Source organism: Pinus tabuliformis, chromosome 2_2 (genome assembly GCF_031772625.1).
Source record: "Pinus tabuliformis cultivar Carrire ecotype Pingquan chromosome 2_2, CPIR1, whole genome shotgun sequence".
NCBI lineage: Eukaryota > Viridiplantae > Streptophyta > Pinopsida > Pinales > Pinaceae > Pinus > Pinus tabuliformis.
The window spans coordinates 791,954,253-791,978,712 of NC_142300.1; the positions used below are offsets into that span (position 1 = coordinate 791,954,253).

General features: G+C 38.1%; 1 long non-coding RNA gene across 1 annotated transcript; it reads left to right on the top strand.

Moving 5' to 3' along the window:
- Positions 1-4,409: 4,409 nt before the first annotated feature.
- LOC149195068 (uncharacterized) lies at positions 4,410-4,999 on the top strand. The gene is made up of 3 exons (XR_016255137.1): positions 4,410-4,572; positions 4,671-4,746; positions 4,845-4,999. It is a non-coding gene; the product is annotated as an uncharacterized LOC149195068 (long non-coding RNA).
- The last annotated feature ends 19,461 nt before the right edge of the window (positions 5,000-24,460 follow it).

A 24,460-nucleotide genomic window follows, 5' to 3' on the forward strand; every position in this document is an offset into this window, starting at 1 on the left:
ATATTTGGAATATTATGGATATTTGGAATACTATCGGGAAATTTGTTTATGTCGACCCTCAATCTCTGGGTGCCCGAGACAAAATAATTGAATGGACATTGATCGAGAAGGAATATTGTGGGGATTTTTCTAATCATATCGAGCTGAGATGGGAGGACACTAATTTAAAGCAACGTCTCAACTTCTGGGGCATTCCATTTCGATGCCTAATTTTCCATCACACAGGCCATCTTATGGCACAATGCCCTCATGGAAAGGGTGGTTATCGATATCCTCATGGTCGTCATCAGACTAGCACCAAGAATATGGCGATGGGCAGACTTGAATATTACAATTCGACTCGGGGTAAGAACGTCTCATAGGGTGGAGAACATAATTTTACTGGTAATCCTAATCACCCTTCACAATCATATTCTACTAAATCCCCCTTTTTAGAAAATGACATGTCCATTCCCATATATATTCCCTCATCTCCTTGGACGTCAGAGCACTCTGGCACCCCTACCATTGCTGACTCATCCCCAATGGAATTGAACCCTCCCCTCTCCACCCTTGTATCACCCCCCTGGAATCTGTTCCAGCTCAAAGACCTCCTTACGACGTTCCATCCACATCTTACATTACTTACAACATGACATGCATCCCCTCCCCCTCTACTCACCACCCTATTATGACTCCTACTCGGCCTATTTCTCCAAGATCCCTGGTATCCTCACCAAACAACTCGGTGGATAGTGATTTAAACTTTTTACTTCAAAGGAAGATTCTTGACCTTCATTCACTCACCATCCATAAACCGTTAGGCTCTCCATCCTCGGTCATCAGTCCATCCTCAGTTAGGAACATTACTATTAGAAGGAAACAAAACAGAGGAAGTTGACATTTCTGTGGATGCCTGCACCACACTAATACCACTCTTATAGACTCTCCTTCCCTAATTGATGTTCCTATTTCTTCCCCCATCTCTCCTCGGGCCCTTAGAGAAAGCATGCCCATATCTCACCCTACATGAATTTCATCCTTTCTATGAACATTCGGGGATTGGGGGCATTTCAAAAATTCCTAGCCCTCAAGGAGCTTTTCCTTTCTTCTTGTCCTATCATCATTCTCATCCAAGAAACTATGCACCCTGCTCAATAGTTGATCAACTATTTCAGGAGGATGCTCCCATCCTGGCATATGGTGGCTACTGACGCTGCTAGGAGGTCAGGGGGAGGGGTTGGCTGCTCTATGGGATCCTCGCTGGGTCAAGATGAAAGCTTTTTCTTGTTCAGCAGGTGGCTAAGCACATAAGGGGCCTTCTAGGGAGGACGCATATTTTAAACGTATACGCCCCATACACGGATTAACACATTTTTTTGCGCAACATTAAATCTTCTGGAATATTGCATTTGATTTCTCTAATATTGGCTAGAGACTTAAACTGCACTACTAGGCTAGATGAAGTTTGGGGCCAGCCCCGTAGTATTGATCATATGGCTGATAAGTTTGAAGAAATTATCTTTCAACAAAACTTGGTTGATATAAGCCCTACAAGGATCACGCCTACCTGGGACAATGGGAGGGCTCGCATGGAATATGTTGCAAAGAGACTAGACCGTTTTCTTATTCACGAAAAAATGGTGGAGAAACTAGGCTCTTTGCAATCCTGTGTTGTTAATAATTATACATTAGACCATCGTCCTATTATCCTCACATGGCGTCGTGGGGATACTAGATTTGGTATTGCTTTTAAATTTAATAGGGTATGGTTGGAAGACCCTGAATTCGAGCTCACTAGAAACGGGATAGAGTAGCCAACTTATCTCCCATGGCGGATATCTTGAATAGACTATGTGCCTTAAAGGAAGTGGTTAAGGTTTGTGAACGTAGGAAGAAGTCACTAAAGAAATAGGAGATGATTGATATTGAAAAGGCATTGGAGTCTCTCCATCATCATATGGTCTCACATCCCCGTCAGTTGAGGTGCAAAATGAAATTCTTGAACTAGAACTCAAAAAGAAGAAGATCCTATGGCAAATGGAAATTACTTGGCGTTTAAAGAGCCGGGCTATATGGATCCAGGAGGGTGAAATGAATACTAAGTTCTTCCACCACTATACTAGTCATAGGGGGAAGGTCAATACCATTTGGGAGATATCAGACGTTGAAGGAAATTTACTCCACTCTCAACAGCAGATCACTAATCTAGTGGTTACACACTTTGAACAAGCCTACAGTCGTAGGGAACTTGACTGTGGGGAGGAACAATTTTGGGGGGTAAGTGAATACCCAAGGATGTTTGATGAGGAAGCAAACTTGGAACTGTACAAGGCTGTCATAGTCCAGGAGATACAATAGGTAAAATCACTAAAGGGGGATAAAAGGCCGGGACAAGATGGCTGGACGGTTAAACTGTTTGTACATTTTTATGACATCTTTCAGGTGGATCTTCTAAACATGGTGAAAGAGACAAGACAATTGGGTTTTATTCATCCTCACACTAATTTTACATACTTTTCTCTCTTCCTTAAGAAGGAAAGGATGTCCACCTTCTTAGACTTCCATCCTATCTCACTCTGCAATCTTATATATAATATTATTTCAAAGACAATTGCCACCAGGATGAAGTTAATATTATCAAAGTATATCTCCCTGGAATAGTGTGGTTTCTTACAGAATAGACAAATTCAAGATGCTATGGCCATTACTCAAGAATGCCTACACTCCATTCAAGTAAAAAACATGAATGCAACTGTTATGAAGGTTGATATAAAATAGGCATACGATTGTTTATACTGGGGATATCTCTCAATGGTACTTCACAAGATTGGGATCAGTCCAATGCAGCAAAATGGCTTATTGCATGCATCGCTAATGTCAAGTACGCTGTTGTTATAAATGGATATCCATCCCATTTTTTTGGGTCTGGGAGGGGACATAGACAGGGCTGCTCCCTTTTGCTCCTTTTATTTATTCTTGCTATGGACGGTCTAAGTTTACACATAAAAAAAGTGGTGGCGGAGGGTCATTTTGATGCATTACACATAGGTAGACATATCTCTATATCCCACAGTTTTTTTGTGGACGATATTCTGATTATGGGCATGATTGATAGATATAAATGGCTCACATTATCACATATTTTCAACAATTTTGGATGGGCCACAGGACTCATTATGAATTTTCTTAAATCCACTATTTTATATGGCACATGTAATTTGGATGACATTGCATATATACATAGAAACTTTGGGGTGGGTGCAGGTCCACTCACAGCGGGCATGAAATATCTAGGATATTACTTAAAGCCATGTAAGTACAAGAACAACAACTGGATGTGGTTGGTTGATCGATTTCATAAGAAAATTAGGGGTTGGGAATTCTGGTGCCTCTCTTTTGGGGGTCATATTAACCTCACTCAGTCGGTGTTCACCAAACTGGGGGTCTATTGGGCTCACTTATTTCGACTTCCTCGTCTCATTGTTAAAAATATAAATCACATTATGGCACACTATATTTGATCCGGGGCTACACAAAACAATAAGTACAATATGGTCAAAATGGAGAAAATTACCAAACCCAAAAATCTTGGAGGTTGGGGCATAATAAATCTCGGACCTTTTGGTTGGGCGCTGCTGCTGAAGTTGTTATGGCATGGTATCTTTGGAGAGGGTATATGGGGTAAAGTGATACGATGTAAATACCTCAAGAACAAAGAATTTATATACTCGATTCGCCAGGGATCCATTGGTATCACAATGGGTTCGATTATATGGCTTAGTTTTAAAATGATTAAAAATATTTCTCTGCAAAATTTATGCTCGCAATTCGATACTGGACACCGGATTATGATAGGAGGTGGTCAGATCCTGGGTATGTGCATGGAGTTGTTTATCTCTATAGACTTACTACATTTTTTCAATAACAGAGGCATCTTCTTCTGGAACCAAGTCATCGGGGAATGCCTTGGCAGTATACCTATTTGGATGAAGGCCATTCAGCTAGATTTGTGTCATACCTCCCCATAACCAAGGTGAAAATAGTAAAAAAAAAGTTAAGTTTATCTTACGAATTTCCCAAGGTAACTATTTATTGTTTTCGACCCATTCTCTATTAGCTATACAAATCACTCCAACTCATCCACATACGGGTCTGTTTACACTGTATTGATCTGGGTGTTGATGGGTACGGTGACAGAACTTCCCCATTCTGCATTTATTGGTAACTCGCCCGAGAGCGTGACAGCTAAGCCCCACCTCGAATTCAACCACATACAATCTTAGTTGGTAACTCTTGACAGTGCTGCGGAATTAATGTTTGTAGTAATGGTACCTCGTTCTCGGGATTCCTGATTGAATCGACGGAGGGAACCCTCTCCCTTCCATCGAACGGCTAGAATTACTCTGAGTGACTTTTCAATCTGGCGCTTGCAGGTTTTAGCTCTTATTCGATGCAATTTGGAACTGGCTTCCAGAGGGTTCCTTCTGTTCATGGGTTTGCAGGCCAGAGGTTCTTCCTGTTCCATCTTATAGGGGCGAGCCTAGCGCCTTCCATCTCATGGATCTCAGGAGCCTTTTCCTAGCAGGTCAGGTATTTTTCTATTTGGTTTACCAGCTACACATGGTTCTGCCCTTTTTTTTGTTTAATGACGAACTCTAATTCTGTTTTCCTTGTGACAGGCTGAGCAGTACCTTGAATATCAAGCGCCGAAGGTTATGAGGGTGGAACAGCTTCTGCTCCAGGCATGGCGCTTGATTTATCCAGGTAAGTCCATATTTCGAACCCTTTCTTGATACCAGGGTTGTGATAGTTAATGGGTTTGCCGATTTCAGTGGCTTCATACACGTTTTCCCTCTTGCCAGGTTAATTGTTTGCTCCCTTCTGGAAGGGGTTTCGTCCGAGTTCTCTTTCTGTTATGGAGGTGCTCCCCAGTTTGCTACCCAGTGAGGGCTTCTGTCTGCATGTATTCTGTTATTGTATTTTGTTGTAGTCGGTTTTGTTTCCAAGATTTGGCAGCTCCTCTACCCAGATCGAGGTTTTTGTAATAGTAGCAGTGTCGATTTAGCTTCAACTTATGGTTATGTTTTATATACATTCATTGGTTCCCTGTACTTGTGTATTGAGGATTTAACGACTCTTAAGTTGGGCTAGCTCTGCTGCTCTTTCCTCTGGCTTGCTATGTTAAAAGATATAAGAATTTTTTTTAAAACTCTGTTACAAGTCTCTTGGTTCTCTCAGATTATGTTATGGCCAGCTACCCCTTGCTCTGGCCGGTCTATGTGTGTTAAATTTTCTCAGTAAAGTATACACTTGTATCTGTACTCATTTAATTTGCTTTGCGCTACATTTGGTTCTACCCCAGAATGAATGGTAGACTCTTATACTCGTTATTCTATATGCGTTCAATTTTTTTTTGAGAAATATTGGATAGTTTCAGCATAGAATTTTGCTTTATTTCATTATTATCAGTGTTTTACTATTCTGTTATATGTACATGTGACTATCAGGACATAGCTATGCTTGATAATGAAGTTTATGAGTTCTCAGAAGTCTTGTTTGTGCTCTGTTTGATTGAGAAAGCCCATTTGGTATATGACACATACTATTTTTAAGACCCTAACCCATAGTTGCCCCATTAGGATGCTCATGGGCCTTATTGAGGTGCTGGTCATATTCGTTGTGCTTTCATGTTGTCATACAGGGTACCTCAACGTAAACGAATGACTACTGTGGGTCAACCAATAAATTCAATATTAGTCAAATCTTCCAGTTAACCACATCTCGTTACTACAATTTCACTTTCCTGGCTGTGAAAGAAATGTTCCAGTCTCTTTTGTTTACTTTCAATTGCTCGAACAAAATATGCTAATCTTTTGCTGGAAGAAAAGTATTATTATGATTGCTGAAAATAACTATATTTAAAACTTACAGTTTTGCAACTTGCTCTAAAATTTATCTAGAAACACTACCAGTTTCCCCCTAACGGTCTTCGGCTTAACTATGGATATGAATTTATGGCTAGGTCCTCCTCGGTTCATCCACAACATGAGTTCTCCAGATCTCTCCTAAGTCTTTCCACCTGGTCCATATGGCCACAGGTGTCTTAACAAGTGCATATAGCCTTCTTGTAACTAAAGGGATCTCTGCGTTTTTCGGCTGAGTGCCATTCGTTCACCCCCACACTCTTAGTCATTCTGCCTGCACTAATATCACCAGGGTTTCCCAAATGGGAAGCCTCTCACAGAATGTAACCAGATTTACATAAAACAGAACCCACTTAACAGAATCAAACCAGACCATATAGAATAAACCAGACCACTTTGAATGGAGCTCTTCAGCAACTCAATAACTTACAGAAGAAGGGTGACACAAATTGTACTTACCTGTGTTCCGGTATGTTCAGTATTTCTTCCTCTTGCTCCTTCAGAGCTTTGTAAACACTGGTTTTCTTCTTGTCTTCCTCCCGTCCGTGAGATTCGTCTGCAAGACCAAATCTCCCCCCAAGCTTGTTTGCCAGACCACAGCCTTCAGCAAACCTGTTGCACGTTCATGCCCATGCTATCTGGTCATCACCAGACTTAGCATAATTTTTCCATCATTCCTCCGTCTGTTCCTCAACAGCCCGGTCTTTTCCTTTTTCCCCACCTCTTACCACTGGGGAAGGCAGTTAGGGTTTTCCCCTTCTGCTGGCAACTGTTTTTTTTTTTTTTTAAATAAAGAAAAGAAAACAACTTCCAAATGAGAAGTTACAATATTTGATATTACTCGATTAATGCTCAAATTCAGAGTTAACAGTGTTATTAATTAAAACGGAAAATAACAATCCTTGTCCAATGTTTTCACCTACGGTGGTAATAAAATATTTACAAATTTTCCGGGGTCATTACATCTTCCCCCCCTGAGATTGGACATCGTCCCGATGTCTTTCAGCCATGAACAGCCCTGGATAGGTCCTTTTCATCAGTTCTTCATCTTCCCAAGTGGCCTCATCAGGCCCAAAGTGCCACCACTGCACTTTAACTTGGGTAATAGCTCGTCTCCGCAGCTGTACTTCTCTCCGGTCGAGGATGCTCAGTGGCTCGACCAAGACTTCTCCTTCCGGTTCGACCTGCAACATGCAACGTTCCAAGTTAGTTTCCTTGAAAATGAACCTTTTGACAGGTCTATTGTAACAACAATTTCCCACCTGAATGTCCTGCCATCTGATCACATGTCTAGGGTCATAAACATATTTTTTCAACACTGAAACATGGAAGACATTGTGAACCCAGATGTGACTTGGCAGGGCGAGCTGGTAAGCCACCGGCCCGACTCTTGCCAAGACTTGGAATGGTCCACAATATCGGGGTGCCAACTTGGCACACCCACTCCATTGCAGTGTACTCTTTTTGGCTTGAATTCTGATATAAACGTGGTCACCAACTTGGTATTCCTTGAACCTCCTCTTTCGGTCAGCAAAACTCTTATGTCTGTCCTGAGCAGCTTTCAAATTAGCGCGTACCCTTTTCACCATATCTTCCATTTCTTTAAGCATTTCCGGCCCTAATCTCAGTTTGTCTTCGGGTCCACCCCAGCTTGAGGGTGTACGGCATTTCCGGCCGTATAGGACTTCAAAGGGACTCATTTGCGTTGAGGTATGATACCCATTGTTGTACGCAAATTCAACCAGGTGCAAGTACTCTTCCCACTGCATCGGTTGCTGCATTACATAGGCCCTTAACATGTCCTCTACCACTTGGTTCACTCGTTCTGTCTGTCCGTCGGTCTGAGGATGATATGCTGTACTGAAGTTCAGCTGAGTCCCCAACTCAGCAAATAATGTTCTCCAAAAAGCTGACGTAAATTTCACGTCACGATCTGAAATTATTGTCTTCGGAAGTCCATGTAATTTGAACACATTCTGCATAAAAATATGAGCAATCTGTGTAGCCCTGTAAGTGGATTGCACAGGTATAAAATGTGCAGCTTTACTCAACTTGTCTACCACCACCATAATGGAATCATTATTCCTCCTTGTTTTAGGCAGTCCCGTGATAAAATCCATAGAAATGGTTTCCCATTTCCACTCCGGAATGGGTAACGGTTGCAGTAGTCCCGCTGGGTGCTGATGTTCTGCCTTAATTTGTTGACACTCTAGACACCGCGCCAAGTACTCAGCCACATTCCTCTTCATTCCTGGCCAAAAGTAATCCTTCCGAATCGCAGTGATCATTTTCTGATAACCCGGGTGTCCAACATAATGACTGATGTGGAATTCATCCAAGATCAGATTTTTAATGCTGTTTTGATCAGGTACATATAGCCTTTTCTTGTAGTACAACATCCCAGCATCATCCAACTCATATCCTTGCTGATTTTTCTCACTGGTAGACTGTTGTATTTGTTGTTTTATTTGCTGATATTCAACATCTTGTCCTGTTGCCTTCCTTATCATTTCCCAAAAAGGACTTTTCCATACACTGATGGAGATTTCGTACAGACTCTATACCTTCTGACTTAAGGCATCTGCCACCCACTTTTCTTTCCCCTGCAAATGTTTGTTGTCAAAGTCAAAGCTGCTTAAGAAGTCCACCCACCATGTTTGCCTAGCGTTTAAAGTGGGCTGGCTAAAATAATTGGTCAGACTATGGTGGTAGGTTAGCAACAGAAATTTCGTACCCATAAGATAATGCCACCACATCTTTAAGGCATGTATGACGGCAGCCAACTCCAAGTCGTAAGTAGAGTACTTCTGCTCATGCTCTTTTAGCTTCCGAGACTCATACGCAATCACTTTACCTTCTTGCATCAATACACCTCCCACGCCTTCCTTGCTTGCGTCAGTACACACCACATAGTCCTTATCAGGATCAGCTATGCTCAAAATGGGTGCTGTAGTGAGCAGATGTTTTAACTGCTCAAAGCTCCTTTGACACTCTGGGGTCCATTGGAATGCCCTTCCCTTTTTCTGTAAGGAAGTGATGGGATATGCCACTTTGGAGAAGCCTTCCACAAATCGTCTGTAGTAACCGGCTAATCCCATAAAAGACCTGATATCTGCTACATCTTTCGGTACGGGCCACTCCATTATGGCTCTTATCTTTTCTGGGTCTACCGCAATCCCTTCCCTTGTGATCACATGACCCAGATACTGGATTTCTTCCTTGAAGAAATCACACTTACTGAACTTAGCATATAGCTGGTGTTCTCGAAGAGTCTGTAGCACCAATCTGAGGTGTTCCTTGTGCTCCTCCATGGTGCGGGAATATATTAATATATCATCGATAAATATCAACACAAATCGATCCAGATATTGATGAAATATGTTGTTCATTAAGCACATGAAAGTTGCAGGGGCGTTAGTTAACCCGAAGGGTAACACCACGAATTCATAATGACCATACCTCGTTCTGAAAGCTGTTTTAGCAATATCTTCCTCCTTAATCCTGATCTGGTGGTAACCTAATCGCAGATCGATCTTAGAGAACACTGTTGCACCTTTCACTTGATCGAACAGTTCATCGATCCGAGGTAGAGGATACTTGTTTTTGATGGTCAGCTTGTTCAGCTGACGGTAATCAATGCACATGCGAAGGGTTCCGTCTTTTTTCTTGACAAATAATACTGGGGCTCCCCATGGAGACACGCTGGGGCGAATATAGTCTTTATCTAGTAATTCTTGCAGCTGCATTTTTAATTCTGTCAATTCAGGCACACTCATTCTATAGGGTGCTCGTGACACCGGGGCTGCGCCTGGTACCAATTCAATGGTAAAGTCTATATCCCTTTTTGGCGGCAGTCCGGGAATCTCATCTAGAAACACATCCGCAAATTCCTGTATTACAGGGATGCTATCTAACGTGGCTATTTTATCCTTAGAATCAGCATAACCCACTTGGATAGCATAAATCTGACACCCTTTTCTGATGCATTTTGCTAGCTGGGTTGCAGTTATTGGTCGAACCTGCACTGGCCGCTTAATTCCTTGCATTTCCTTCCTAGCTCCATGCTTATCCCGATAGTAAATAATCTTTGTCTTGCAGTCAACTAATGACCAGTGCTTTTCTAACCAGTCCATACTGATCAGAATGTCATATGAACCAAGAGGAAGCACATTTAGATCAACCATCACTAGCTGTCCTGCTATTGTGAAGGAGAAGTCACTGATTTTTGCCATTACTCGCCTCTTGGCCCCTGTAGCCAGTTGTACTAGCCATGGATTTTTGAATTTAACAGGTTGCAATTTACAATGTTCCACTATCCTTGGACTAATATAACTTAGTGTGGCCCCAGGGTCAATTAAAACAGCTATGGTAAGGTCTGAGATTTTACCTTCAAATTCGACCATGGTTGGCTGATATTCCTCCTGACAATCATCCAGAGCCGCATTAATCCTTGGCATGCTACGTCCTACCTTGCCGACTATCGATGCTTCATGGATTTGGGATAACTATTCAGTTCCCTTACACTGTGGACAATTTTTGACGTAGTGAGGCCCTCCACAGCCCCAGCACTGTACTGGGGGCCTTGTTGCCCCTTCGCTGTCCAATCTTGCAGGTTGCTCGCTGACCCTGGATTCACTAGCTGTCTTGAATTTGGATGAAGTTCTTGGTGCAGTTCTGTTGTTTTGTCCTTTTCCGTTCCCCTTGCCTCCGCCACTACGATTTCCTTTGTTGCTTCCGACTGACTTATAGCCTCTTTTTTCATTCCACTTTCTGCCAGAAGTTTCCCCTTTTTGTTTGCTCTGTTGATAACAGATTCTGGCTTTACGAATTGCCTCATCCATTGACTTTGGATTGTCGAACTCAATCCTCTCCCGCATATACAGTGGCAAACTGCTAACAAATCTTTGCACCTTAGCCTTTTCCTCCCTAATATATGGCACATAACGAAGCAAGGAAGTAAAACGGGTGATAAATTCGTCCATGGTCTACTGTCCCAACCACAAGTCATGGAATTCTCTTGCATTTTCATCATAGAAGCGCTCAGTCAGATATCTCTCCTCGAAGTACCTTTGGAAATTTTCCCAAGTAATGGTCTTCTCGATCACTCCTTTTACAATCTTAACTTCCTCCCACCATAGGGTAGCTTTTCCCTACAGCTGAAAAATAGCCAGTCGTGCTTTAAGGTTATGATCATACTCATACAACTGAAAATATTTGTTCATATTAATTAACCACGCTTCAGCTGCTTCTTCCTGTTCCCCGTCAAAGTGCGGTGGTTTAATCTTACGAAATTCTCCTTGCAACTCCACCCTTTGCCTTTTTGAGGTCTGTTGTTCAGATGCATTGTCAGAACGTTCCTCTCTTTCTTCCGATCTTTCAGGTGGTATATGATGGTTCTGTTCTTCCGACACCCTCTGCTGTTCCGTACTAGGATTAACTGGTGGCTGGTTTTGCCTATCAGATAGACTTTTTAAAATTCTTTCTTGCTCCATTGTTAGTCGTGCGTTGTCTTCGCGTAACCGAGCCATTTCATTTTTTAGCTCCTGCACAGTCTCCAGAATTGCCTGGTTTGTATTTCGGGCTTCCTCCCCGAGCTGTACCCATAGCTCAGGGTTATTTTCGGGGCCAGGTACTCCCTGTCCCATCGCATATCTGCGGGATGTACTGTCCGTTCTCCTCATGCTGCCAATCTTCTGGTTCCTGGTCCTTTCCTTGAACATAAGATAAATGACAATAGAAGGAAGAGAATTAGCATACTAACTGGTAATTGCACGAGTAAAATGTAATCTTATTATATATGTTATTTCTGTATGCCACTTCCAATTTCCCAGAGGCCTCAGTTTTGTAACTGGGCTCTGATACCATATGTCATACCTCCCCATAACCAAGGTGAAAATAGTAAAAAAAATTAAGTTTATCTTACGAATTTCCCAAGGTAACTATTTATTGTTTTCGACCCATTCTCTATTAGCTATACAAATCACTCCAACTCATCCACATACGGGTCTGTTTACACTGTATTGATCTGGGTGTTGATGGGTATGGTGACAGAACTTCCCCATTCTGCATTTATTGGTAACTCGCCCGAGAGTGTGATAGCTAAGCCCCACCTCGAATTCAACCACATACAATCTTAGTTGGTAACTCTCGGCGGTGCTGCGGAATTAATGTTTGCAGCAGTGGTACCTCGTTCTCGAGATTCCTGATTGAATCGACGGAGGGAACCCTCTCCCTTCCATCGAACGGCTAGAATTACTCCGGGTGACTTTTCAATCTGGCGCTTACAGGTTTTGGCTCTCATTCGATGCAATTTGGAACTGGCTTCCAGAGGGTTCCTTCTGTTCATGGGTTTGTAGGCCAGAGGTTCTTCCTGTTCCATCTTATAGGGGCGAGCTTAGCGTCTCTCATCTCATAGATCTCAGGAGCCTTTTCCTAGCAAGTCAGGGATTTTTCTATTTGGTTTACCAGATCCACATGGTTCTACTCGCCCGAGAGTGTGACAGCTAAGCCCCACCTCGAATTCAACCACATACAATCTTAGTTGGTAACTCTTGGTGGTGCTGTGGAATTAATGTTTGCAGCTGTGGTACCTCGTTCTTGGGATTCCTAATTGAATCAACAGAGGGAACCCTCTCCCTTCCATCGAACGGCTAGAATTACTCCGGGTGACTTTTCAATCTGGCGCTTACGGGTTTTGGCTCTCATTCGATGCAATTTGGAACTGGCTTCCAGAGGGTTCCTTCTGTTCATGGGTTTGCAGGCCAGAGGTTCTTCCTGTTCCATCTTATAGGGGCGAGCTTAGTGCCTTCCATCTAATGGATCTCAAGAGCCTTATCCTAGCAGGTCAGGTATTTTTCTATTTGGTTTACTCGCTACACATGGTTCTGCCCTTTTTCTTTGTTTAATGACGAACTCTAATTCTGTTTTCCTTCTGACAGGCTGAGCAGTACCTTGAATATCAAGCGCCGAAGGTTATGAGGGTGGAATAGCTTTTGCTCCATGCATGGAGCTTGATTTATCCATGTAAGTCCATATTCCGAACCCTTTCTTGATACCAGGGTTGTGATAGTTAATGGGTTTTCCGATTTCAGCGGCTTCATACACGTTTTCCCTCTTGCCAGGTTAATTGTTTGCTCCCTTCTGGAAGGGGTTTCGTCCGAGTTCTCTTTCTATTATGGAGGTGCTCCCCAGTTTGCTGCCCAGTGAGGGCTTCTGTCTGCATGTATTCTGTTATTGTATTTTGTTGTAGTCGGTTTTGTTTCCAAGATTCGGCGGCTCCTCTGCCCAGATCGAGGTTTTTGTAATAGTAGCAGTGCCGATTTAGCTTCGGCTTATGGTTATGTTTTATATACATTCATCGGTTCCCTGTACTTGTGTATTGAGGATTTAACGACTCTTAAGTTGGGCTAGCTCTGCTGCTCTTTCCTCTGGCTTGCTATGTTAAAGGATATAAGAATTTTTTTTTAAAACTCTGTTACAAGTCTCTTGGTTCTCTGAGATTATGCTATGGCCAGCTACCCCTTGCTCTGGCCGGTCTATGTGTGTTAAATTTTCTCAGTAAAGTATACACTTGTATCTGTACTCATCTAATTTTCTTTGCGCTACATTTGGTTCTACCCCAGAATGAATGGTAGACTCTTATACTCGTTATTCTATATGCGTTCAGGTTTTTTTTGAGAAATATTGGATAGTTTCAGCGTAGAATTGTGCTTTATTTCATTATTATCAGTGTTTTACTATTCTGTTATATGTACATGCGACTATCAGGACACAGCTATGCTTGATAATGAAGTTTATGAGTTCTCAGAAGTCTTGTTTGTACTCTGTTTGATTGAGAAAGCCCATTCGCTATATGACACATACTATTTTTAAGACCCTAACCCATAGTTGACCCATTAGGGTGCTCAAGGGCCCTATTGAGGCGCTGGTCGTATCTGCTTTGCTTTCATGTTGTCATACAGGGTACCTCACCATAAACATATGACTACTGTGGGTCAGCCAATAAATTCAGTATTAGTCAAATCTTCCAGTTAACCACATCTCGTTACTACAATTTCACTTTCCTGGTTGTGAAAGAAATGTTCCAGTCTCTTTTGTTTACTTTCAATTGTTCGAACAGAATACGCTAATCTTTTGCTGGAAGAAAAGTATTATTATGATTGCTGAAAATAACTATATTTAAAACTTACAGTTTTGCAACTTGCTCTAAAATTTATCTAGAAACACTACCAGTTTCCCCCTAACGGTCTTCGGCTTAACTATGGATATGAATTTATGGCTAGGTCCTCCTCGGTTCATCCACAACATGAGTTCTCCAGATCTCTCCTAAGTCTTTCCACCTGGTCCATATGGCCACAGGTGTCTTAACAAGTGCATATAGCCTTCTTGTAACTAAAGGGATCTCTGCATTTTTCGACTGAGCGCCATTCGTTCACCCCCACACTCTTAGTAATTCTGCCTACACTAATATCACCAGGGTTTCCCAAATGGGAAGCCTCTCACAGAATGTAACCAGATTTACATAAAACAGAACCCACTTAATAGAATCAAACCAGACCATATAAAATAAACCAGACCATATAAAATAAACCAGACCATATAAAATAAACCAGACCACTTTGAATGGAGCACTTCAACAACTCAATAACTTACAGAAGAAGGGTGACACAAATTGTACTTACCTGTGTTCCGGTACGTTCAGTATTTCTTCCTCTTGCTCCTTCAGAGCTTTGTAAACACTGGTTTTCTGCTTGTCTTCCTCCCATCCGCGAGATTCGTCTGCAAGACCGAATCTCCCCCCAAGCTTGTTTGCCAGACCACAGCCTTCAGCAAACCTGTTGCACGTTCATGCCCATGCTATCTGGTCATCACCAGACTTAGCATAATTTTTCCATCATTCCTTTGTCTATTCCTCAACAGCCCAGTCTTTTCCTTTTTCCCCACCTCTTACCGCTGGGGAAGGTAGTTAGGGTTTTCCCCTTCTGCTGGCAACTGTTTTTTTTTTTTTTTTAAATAAAGAAAAGAAAACAACTTCCAAATGAGAAGTTACAATATTTGATATTACTCAATTAATGCTCAAATTCAAAGTTAACAGTGTTATTAATTAAAACGGAAAATAACAATCCTTGTCCAATGTTTTCACCTACGGTGGTAATAAAATATTTACAAATTTTCTGGGGTCATTACAATTTGTCTAGACAATTGGCATTGGAATGGGAGTGTATCACAACAATGATGAAATGCATTGGTATATGCCATGACGGAAGGGGCAACCAGGTCACATGGGCTAGCAAGAAAAAGATCGGGGAGATCGAAGTAGCGGACACATATTTCAACCTTTGCACATAAGAGTTACAACTCACTAGAAATTGTTGGTTTTACAAATTTTGGCATATGAAAGTGCCTTCCAAGATCATTACGTTCCTGTGGTTGACATGGAAAAATAAAATTCTTACCTAGGACAAGCTACAAAAGAGAAATCGACAAGGGACGGAGATCTCCTATCTATGCTAGAATGAAGGAGAAGGTAACGCCATCTGTTTCAGAAATGTCCTTGCTTGGTCCGCATATGGAAACATTTTTCTGTTAATATGAACATTCCATATGTACAATACAATAATATTTCTGACTGTTTGAATTGGTGGAGCATACAATGTACTAGATGGAGGATGTTTTCTCTGGCTATTTTTTGGGAGATTTGGAGATGGCGCAATCAAATTATTTTTGAAAATGTCAAGGTAAAAGAAGATATGGTACTTTCCCGCATAAATTAATGGATCAGTGCTGATAATGATAACTGTAGCCCATATAAGGACAAGGCTGATAAGGTGGCGACTCCACATAGTGCATACCCCATGGGGTTTTTTGACAGGGCATCTCAAGGAGGGAGGTGAGGTTGTGGTTTTTTGATTAAGTTCTCTGAAGATCTAGAGTACCGGGTATACTAGAATGTGGGATGGGGTGCGAGCATGAAAGATGAAGCCATGGCTTTGTGGAGATTACTCTAGTTCACAAAATACATGGGCATACTTCACATGCATGTATTTGGGGATTCCCATATCATCATTGACCATATCACGGGAAAAATCAAGATTCAACAGAATACACTACAAGGCTGGCTATGTCGGATTAAAAAGCTATGGGCTACATTTCAGGAATCCACTCTACAACATATTGGCTAGGACCATAACCAGAATGTAGATAATATGTCCAAGAAGGATTTATTGGATGCATTGGAAGGACTACACAATGAAATAAAGATGACGACATTTACTACAGATACTAGATACCTCCACCTGCCTATGTAGTGAACACATTCTACTGACACAAAACGAAGAACACTGCTAAAAGAGATAAGTATACATCTATATGTGTTTTTACTCAACCTTTTTGTATATGGTATATATATAAACCATGACCCATCGTGCTGCTGCACATAGTGGACAATGTTGAATACTTTCACTTAACGAAGAACACTGCTAAAAGAGATAAGTATACATCTATATGTGTTTTTACTCAACCTTTTTGTATATGGTATATATATAAACCATGACCCATCGTGCTGCTGCACATAGTGGACAATGTTGAATACTTTCACTTTCTGTATATACATTAGTGTCATATACCTATTGTAAAACTGTATGAGGAATATGGGGCTTTAGATGCATGTATGCTAAATATAGATAGGATAATGGAAAAAAGTGGCTACAAAGCCCAATTTTCTGAATTATATACTGTTTTATATAATACAAAACAGATTTTTTTTTCGAACGGAAAAAAAACATCAAAATTGACATGAAAAATACTAGGGCAGAAAGCTCATCAAAAGTCATATAAGAAATCAATATCAAATAGAAGTTTGTTTTAAAATCTACATTATTTTCTCAAAGTCTGCATTATTGTCTACGTACTATTAGGTTTGAGTTTTCTTTTCTTTCTTTTATATGTACAGATATTTTGTTTTTATTAAATGGCTTGTACAAACGGGGAATAACCTCACTGCATGTTTGTACATTATATTTGAATTTAGTTGAAGTAAGTCCAAAATTGAGATGCAAAGGCTAGAACAGAAAGCTATATCAATCAGAAATATGAAAGGTAAATTTCCGATGAAGAGCTTATCTGTTTTTGATCTTATGGCTGCCCACAAACCGGGAATAACAATTGGCCAATTAGAATTTACTTTCAATTTAGATGAATTCAAAATGGAAATGTAAAAGATTAATTACGCAGGTATATAAAAAACAATATCAAAATCAAAGTTGGTTTTCAAATCTACATTAGTGCATTTAACTATCAAAACCAAAGTTTCTTTCAAAACCTACGTTACCATATCGTTTAAAATAGCAACTCAGAGGATTATGTAGAAAAACCTGAACGCAGGTGAATCAGAGTTGGAATCAAAAACTACAAAATCTTACTATGACATTCTTTGTAAAATAATTTACAAGAAACCTTATCAAGAACTTGCTCTGTCGAATAAAATCATTTCAACTGACAATATCCCAAGATCCCAACTCTTTTCCGCTCATATATTCAGTGATTGGACAAGCAAGAATAAACATTGATTTACAAACTGATTGATCAAATTTTGTAGGGTGTAAATATCTTTTATCCATTCAATATATTAATTCTTTCTTATCAAATAATATAATCGAATCAAACATGAATATAGTATAATCAACTACACATAAAGTCTGATATTTTTTATTCAGAAACCAATCTTATTCTAGTTTATATGTAATATAATTTCTCATGTTTAATTAAAAAAAATTAATATTATTCTTATTTCCATCGAGTGTAATGTTTATTTTAATATCCATTTTCCATCTCGGACTCAGTCAATTTTCATCCTTTAATTCCATGTTACAGTTTAAATTTTTTTTGTATTACATGATAAAAGGTTACACCTCTAGTTTATACATATCTATCTATATATATATATTATTGGTATGATTTAAGGAGATTTTAATTTCTAATTTTATGGTTTATATAATACATATTTCATAAAACAGTTATTATTAATTAAAGTGACTTAGTAGACTTTTTGTTATATGTGTTTGTTGTAGCATAATGTTATAGGATTACATTTTTCCATATTAGACTATAGAACTATTATGAATCTATTTCATAAAGTTCGTCGAACTTTAACCTTGAGGTTTGAATTTCTGTGAAGCTTAAAAAAAATTTCAGGTTTGGTAAAGCTCCTCAAGCGTCATAGCCATTGATCGAGTTCATAGATGAAAACTCATAACTTCATGTCACAACTCAAGCTTGTAACTTATTCTTGCTGTTTTCGTGCTCGCGATAGATTTTTTATGTTTACTCATGTTAATTTCTTATTAGTTTGTCATATACTTCAATATATATATATATATATATATATATATATATATATATATATATATATATATATATATATATATATATATATGTATATATATATACATATACATATATACACACACACACACACAAACCTGATAGAGCACGCCATCCAAACCACATCAAAAAATTCAAACTAAAACCCAACCTAATCATTACCCAACCCCAATGAGAACCATGTGACATTGCTATGAATATATTTTCATCTTTATATTTGTTATTACTATTTTTCTTTTCTTTTTTGTAAATTTAAGAAATTTATATTAACAAAAAAACTCAAGTTACATGGTTTATATGATCAAGTCTCAAAGGAGGACTCTATTGAGCCTTGAAGGTACTAAGTATACATATTCTTTTGCTAGGCCTAGATTACCTCATACAAGCTTTATTTTCTAACTAGTCATAGAAAAAAACTACAGGCCACACTCATTGGGGAACTGATGCCAAACATATTATGAAACAAAACACAAAATTTGTTCCCCAGCTAAGATATCCAATACTAAAATCTTGACATCTTGGAGAACTACAACAGAACATCACATAACAATAGCCATAGCTAAGACAAAAGGACACCATTAGGAATCACATGAAGAGATGGGACCAGGATCCCTAACACTCAATTTAGGAGGAGTAGCAGTTCTTGACTTGCAAGGAGGTGGCCCTCAACATGAACAAGTCTTGATTTGAGACTATACAAAGTGAATTGTTGTTCCACAATATCATCTTGATGTCTTCCAACAAGGTGAATACAATGTATCATTTCACTGGCTTATATTTCATAACCAAGGCCAACAACGTCTTCATTTGCCAATTTAGGCCAACCGAATTGAGATATTATTTTTTTTGTCCGCTAGTATGCCCACAGTCTAGAGCCTAGCTAGGAACATCCTCCATAACCTCATAATTAGAGAAATACTATCTCTCTGATCTAGCTCGAGTTTCCATATTTTGAATTTCTCTTCTAGTCTCTCGAGGGAATGCATTGAAGTATGTAGTGGTGAAGTCTTAAGTGAATAGATGAGACCTTCCTTGACATGGTGGGTTAATGCCACCTCCACCCCTTCTGCATTGCATATGTTTTGTAGGTGGAATGACAAATAGGAGGGGTTAGCACTTGTAAAATAAATTATAGATATTATGACCATAGAAATGGTAAGAGACAAGCCCATCCCAACCCTAAACAAAACGACAAACCAACAGAAAACCTGCGCCGTCATAAGACATATCAAAAACTGAACCAGAAATAGGGGCCCCATGTGTAGGCCCCCCTAAGGCGGGTCCTACAATCGGAGGAACCTGTAGCAGTTAGGATTATAAGACAAACAAGAAAACACCAACCATGCAGACTACTAACCTTGTTGTAATTGCACCAACTTACACAAATTTTATAGGGTCTATTTATGTCAATCCCCTTTCTCAGACTCGACATGAGGTAACCCTTACCCATAGTAATACCAGACACAAAAATATCTTCCCAACCCAAACCAGACCTCAGAACCAGTGACAGTATAACCAACACGGCAGGATGAGGATTGCCACAGACTAGACTAACACAATCAGGCAAATAAATGAGACTTACAAAGTCAAAAAGAGAGGGTGATACCAACACACCATTACCCTAGAGCACAATTTGAGGCCAACAATGACCTCTTTAGTTGAATTTTGAATCCACCAACTAGATTTCCTCATTGCACCTAGAGTTCTTCACCATCCACCAAATGCCTAGTGCCCTTTGTAGAGTTTTCTCACCCCTCTTATCACCATTCAGTATAATTTGTATCTCACCCTCTACACTAATGCACATATGACTAGAACCCAACTTCCACAATGAAATCTCTTTCTTGCCTCTGAAAGAACCCACCACCCTCCACTTCTCTAGATCCAAATGAGACCTATTGCACAAAAAGTAGGCTAGGGGAGAAACTATACCAAGATTCCTCCACACAAGAGTCAGTTGAAGGGGTTTGTCGCCTACGACAACCCTTCACCTTCCCCACCAGGAAGAAAACATAGATAATCAAACCACCACTATTTTTTAACGCCACCATGGTGGTTGCATGCTCCAACATGCCTAGGACATGTTCCTCCTACTTCATTTATTCTTTTTTAGGTCGGCAAGGTGGTGGCATGATCTCATAGACCCCTCATTGGATCATGTGCACACTGCCAATAGGGATTATTTGTTATTACTAATTAAGCACAATTATTTTTTTAATATATTTAATAACTCATGAATATAAATAAGTACTCATTACTTTTTTATTAAAAATTAAGTAACATGGAATTAATTAATTAAATTATGTCTGTGAGTCTAAGATGACCTTATGGCCATTTACTTTTAAGAAGTTAAGTTCAAAGTTCTTAAGAAGGCCTCTAGATTTGAGCTTATGACATCCGAGGTTGAAAGAGGTATTCTCAACCATTAAGTTTAGCAAACATGAATAATCTGAAATTACCAAATTATAGCATAATAGAGCATGTTAATTTTAGAAAAGAAAAAAGGGAAGATAAGTAATCTATGTTAAACTAATAAAGAGAAATGTAGCATCTTTAATATGCAAAACCATAGACAAATATACACAATAATTTTACCTTATACAAATCCTTGCTACAAAAGTCCATAAAAATCACAACTCAAAAATATGACTATACAATAACATAAAGCATAAATAATATCTAAATTAATTCACATAATCTATCAATCAGTAGGAAAATAAATATAATCCAATTTAATAAAAAAAGAAGCGAACAGTTTGAAAATATATGATAAATAAATCTAATCCAATTTGAAGTAAATAATATCTAAAATAGTTCACATAATCTATCGAAGGAAAATAAATATAATATAATTTAATAAAAAAAAGCCAACATTTTGAAAATATATGCATTATAAAATAAATCTAATCCAATTTGAGGAAAACAAAACACTAGATGTAATTGATTTTAAAATATTTATATAAATAATAAAATATTTTATTTATATAAATATTCAAAACGAAATCGTTATTAATATATGTTTAGGTATTATGTTATATTATGTGTTAATTATATGTTAAGTACAAAATGAATGGTGCAGACTCTTTATATTAAAAATGTTAAAAACACCTCTGACTCAATCATTACAAACAGCCAAGGATACAACTAACATCATATATGAAAAAATTGATGGAACTTTATGATTTTGAAAGCACGTTTTGGCGCAGTCACAAGAAAACACAAATAGCAACTCATATACAGAATTTGATGCAAACTCCATGATTTACAAACCCTAGCGATAATGCCTCTTGTAACAATCGTCTCCATTGACACTATAGAACTGTTGAGGGAAAGAAAATCAGAATATTGGCTTTCTAAGGTTGCCGACTGTCACTTTTTCCGATGCTTTTGGTTGGCTTAAAATAAGATGTACTAGTAATTTTTACAATCCATTTTTAAGAATATTTTCCACATCAATCTAACTCCTCGTAGTTAGTTCTAAGTTATTCATAATGTTTTAGGGATGGATAATACTTTCGAAGTACGACTTATATGTCTAAAGAAGGGTGGTAAGTACAAGTTATTAATAGAGCATTTAAGGATAAATAATAACTTCAAAAATATTTTATATAAGATCTATACACAACTATTTTATGCAAGATCTATACACAACTATTTTGCGTGATTTGTTTTGTGAGATTATATTAAATTATTTAAATTTATATTAAATTTGATAATTATATTAGGTAGTATAAATTTATGTTATTTTTGGATTTAATAAAAAGTCAAAGTGCAATGATTTATGTGCTAAGTTTATATTTTGACTTTATTTTATGGATGGAAGGAATTATAATTTTTCATAGTAATGTAAATACCTATTTATAAAATAAGAAAAATAAGAATTTCTTATTAATTTATATTGAATTATTTTTTGATTATTAGTATTTTTACATTATGACATGGATGGAATGAATTACACTTTTTCATAGTAATGTAAAAAACACTTATTTATAAAATAAGAATTGTTTTATTTTCAATTACAAATTTATTTATAAAGTTGATAATTTTAGTCTTCACTTCATCGTTTACATAATATTTTATAATATGGTGATTTCTACTTGAGCTGCTTTGTGGATTGATATAAAATTGTTTTATTTCAATGGCACATTGAAGTGTTTTTTTCGTTATTAATTTTTTTTAAGTAAGCACTTATTTGTAAAATGTTTTTAACTTTCACTTACTACTTATTTAGAGAGATAGAATGTGTATATAAAAAAATAAAAGTATTATATTAGTCCACATTATAATTTTTTTATAAATAATGTATTTTAAATATAATGTGTCAACTCTAGGCTAAGCATGGGAAGAGTAACACATTAAAAGTGGATTTTGGCATATTTTTTTTCAACACATCTTTTTCACACTATGTTGTAGAAAGTGTCTCAAACTTTTTATTTTTAATTATTATATGCTTGTCTGTGTATTACAACATTTGTGACGAGATTAAGAATTAGAGAACAAAAGAAAATTAAAATATTATGACAGGGTGATTAGCTTTAATGTAAGATGTAATGTCCCCAGAAAACTGTAAATATTTTATTTTATTGCAGTAAAAACAAAACTGGATATTATGATTATTAATTGAATTAAGTATTTAATGGTTGCTAATTATTAAAGAGGGAAAATTGTTTGAGTATTAACAAATCTTGTAACTTTTCATAACAAGGAAGTTAGGGAAGGCAGTTGCCAAGAAAACCCTAACTACCTCCCTAATTATGAATTCTCCAAAGAAAGCCCTGGGGAGCATGGAGAAAGGGAGGAGGAACTGTGCTGAGAGGTCAGAGGGTAAGAAAAGCTAAGTCCAGTGATGACCAGATAGTGAAGCACTATGTGCGAAAACTTGCAAAAAGACATTGGTCTTGTGAACAAGCTCAGGGGGAGACTTGGACCTAAAAACAAGTCTCATGGTTGGGAGGATTGAAATATGTAAGTAATAGAGGTGACTTCAACAATTGAAATTTCTTCTTTATTACAGTAGTTCAGGTAGGTAAATAACTTGGTATAATTTATTTGATGTAAGATGTTTATTCGAATGTTTAGATTTGGTAGAAGTTAATGTCTGAAATGAATGTTGTACAAGAATATCTAAAACTTAGAGGCAAAATATTCCTACATAAATAGAGTTTGGGCATTTAGGTACAGACTCAGGAAGATAGTCTTTATTTTGTTCTTCTGCTAGAGAGGAAAAATAGAACTAAACATGCATAGCATAAATGCAATTAGAATTAAACATGCACAGCATAACGATAAATAGAACTAAACATGCATAACATAAATGCAAATAGAATTGAACATGCACAACATAATGATAAATTGAACTATGTCTAGCTAGTTATGAGAAGGAAGAGTGAATAAATAATTCTTTGCAAACAAAAAGAAAGAAAACAGAGAAAACTAAACGATGGTATTCGTAGAAACAATAGGAAAAGTCTGTTTAACTTCCAAATTAAAAGAATCACTGTAAACTCTTCTTTTGTTATCATTTCTTGAGATTGGCAAATAAAACCCAAGAAAAGGAATAATGTACATCGAATGGTGGAAACTTGAAATCCTTAGAAAGAAGCTATAATGCAAACATGTTACCAATGAGCATAATATATTCATATAACAAGTGCAGTTGCAGAAACCATATAAAAAAATATATCGTAAGCCGATAAACTTCTCGGTACGAGATTGATGCATATAAGAAATGGAGTGCCTCCAACATTGTATACTTGGAAATGACAGAACTTAAACATGAACCCAGTACTTCAAATATTATACATTTGGAAATTAACGAAACTTAAACATAACCCAGAGTCTCAAATATTACATATTTGATATAACAAAACTTAGAAATAACCCAGCTTTTCATATGCACCACTTCCCAGAACTCGAGAAAGTGTGGAGCAGAGAATACCCAATTAAATTGCAGTTTTTTTAAAACAAAGAAGAGAACTGGGATAGCCGTAGCTACAAGATTCACATGCCAGACAATAGAACACTTGGAAGTGTTGCAGAGAAGGGACTCTAGTCTTCTATCAAGTTTCCAGAAATTGGCAGCATAAAACCCTGAAACAATTTAAAAGGAGACTGAACGAATAAACTACAAGATGAAACAAGGCTTCCATCGAAAAGACTTTGAAAGAATAGAG